The following is a 2,502-nucleotide window of genomic DNA, read 5'->3' as shown; positions in this document are numbered from 1 at the left end:
GACGCGGTGGGGGCGGGGACACCCCGGGAACGTAAGCGTGCACCCCAATTCCAATCCCGATCACTAGGCGGGACCCTCCCCCTAAAGGTGCCCCCCGACGGAGGCTGCTACACCTCTAGCTTTCAGCATCACTAAGATCACAGCACCCGCGACGGGATCTGCACGGCAGAGGGGGAAAGCCACCACGGTTCCCCGCGCCTCCCGGAAAGTCATCAAGACGTTATAGAAAGCATTTCCGAAAAAAGGGAAAACGCAAATAAGTTTGCCATAGACAACTGATGTTTGTAGATTGAGATCGGCCTCTTAAGATCAGGAAAAGCTTTGTAAAAACAAACCCCAAAACACCCACGCGCGCGCATTTCAACGACAGGTTTAAGTGTGGGATCGTGCAACCCGGAGCAACGTAGAAGGCAGTATTGTCAACTCTGTGAAATGAGTACTTACTGGATAACCGTGCTGATCGCTAAGGAGCTCCGAGACGCGCGGGACCCTTCCTGGGTTCCTTCTCTAGCACTGGGAAGGGCTATTATAATAAAGCTATTAATCGGAAATCATTAGGAGTATTTGCATATTGAAGCTGTATTTACATACACTACCCTTGAGAGGCTGCTGGTCCGCTCCGCAGTGTCGGTGGCAAAGGAAGGTGACTAGCTATGCACACATCATGATTTCTGGTGTCACATTTCAGCGCCTGCTGTATTTTTAAAGTTCTGTACAGGTAGGTGGCCCTAGCCATGGTCAATATCTTCACACTGTTTAAAAAAAAATCTATCAGGTACCAGGATGGGAATCTTCTCAGCACTAGTACTGGAGGCAGCTTCAGGTTGTGTCCCCGCCCTCAACTTTTTAAAAATTTTTCTTTCTAGAAATCTTTTAAGAACTCATTCCTGAGGTCTAAATAAAAAACGGTTTGCAGTTATTTACTCAAATCCTTTTCAGTGAATTCACACATAATTCTAACTTAAGGGAAGACTACAGTAAATTAGTTGTGTGTTTTGAAAATCATTTTTCTAGAATACAATAAACTAGGAAGTCTGAAAAAGCATTCTATTTTTAAGTGTCTTTTACTTTATCTCAATCTGCATCTCTTTGGCCTTTAAGAAGGAAAAGGAGGGCAGAACTGGAGAAAAAGTAAAGCTTAATAATGGGGAAACAGTATATTTTTCTTCAATTAATGATTAATTCCTCAGCTGGTGGACCAGCCGGTCTGGTCCTGGACAACAACTACAAACATGTGCCTGCACTACAGCTGCTCTTGAGGGAGGAAAAGTTGGTGGCGCTAGGGTAGATATCACCTACCGAAAATCCAGCCACCTCAGGTGGGAGGATGGAGGTGATGGTTTCCTGACCAGCAGAGAAATCTGCTCAGGGCCTGCCCAGCAAATGCTGCCTGAGACTTCTTTGCGAACAGCAGTGGAGTCCCCACCTCTCCTCTGCTATTAAGTCTGGAAATGATTTCATCCTGAGTCCCCACAGTTCGAACCTTTTGATGTACTTTGCGTGCATGTGTTTCTGTCACATACGTGCCACAGTGGAACAGATTTTGTTTTGACACTATTTTGGTTCATGATGTTATACTTTGACTATTTTACAATAATAGCCAATGTAAACAAACATCTTTGGGATTCTCAAATTATTACTTGTGATTCTTGGACATTGCAGCTCTGAGATACTGACGCATTCCTAGCTTTTTCCAAGGACACCGTATGTTAACATCCGTGCCAGCCTCATTATCCCTCCAGCCGGGCTCCGGGCTGCTTCCTAATGAGCGTTGTGCGGGATTACTTTGCACACTCGCAAAGTTGATGAAGGCACTGCCTTCTCCCAGGCTCGTGTGTGTACCCTGATGCAGTAAAACTGCTAAATATGGTGAAAGTGTTCTGGTGTTTCTTCCTCTATCGGCCATGTCAGAGTCCAGTCAGCCTGGGTGAGTGGAATTCAATTCGACTGGCAGGCCAACCAGTTCTACATTCATTTAAAGATCAACTTAAGCGGACTATGAGGGTAAGTTCATGATTTTTTTTTTAAAGGCCTGAGTTCCTAGTACGTTCTGTCTCAGCAAGCCCAATACGCCATTACCTTTAAAATTATGTTTTCATCGGGAAAACGGTGAGGTGAGTTACAAAAAAAAAAAAAAAATCTGTCCATTGGTGTCTCCGTGGGCTTGAATTTGAGGCCTCTAAAGCTACAGATGGGCCCTGGTTCTGCTAGATCCGTGGGTGGTGGGAAGGTGTGAATGGTTTCCGGTGGGGGGGTGGGTGGAGATGCATGCCCCCCACCTCCCCCACTTAAAGTCACACGCCGGCCCGGGAAGGTCGCCTAACCTGGTTCCAGGGCTTCACTCCCTCGGTCTCCACCCCGGCCCGGCCGCCGCCGGCTCCCAGCGCGACTGGCCCCTCGCGGTAATGAGAAGCAGCTCCGGGCCGGGCGCGCCAGGCTGGCCGGACGGCCTTTGCAATTCCAACCCCCATCCCCCGCCCCGCGTGATGCAACTGGGGGCGG

The sequence above is a fragment of the Bison bison genome, unplaced genomic scaffold (assembly GCF_000754665.1).
Source record: "Bison bison bison isolate TAMUID 2011002044 unplaced genomic scaffold, Bison_UMD1.0 scf7180017864307, whole genome shotgun sequence".
In the NCBI taxonomy this organism is placed as follows: Eukaryota; Metazoa; Chordata; class Mammalia; order Artiodactyla; family Bovidae; genus Bison; species Bison bison.
The sequence above is the reverse complement of the archived record's forward strand: the minus strand, read 5'-3'. Positions refer to the sequence as shown.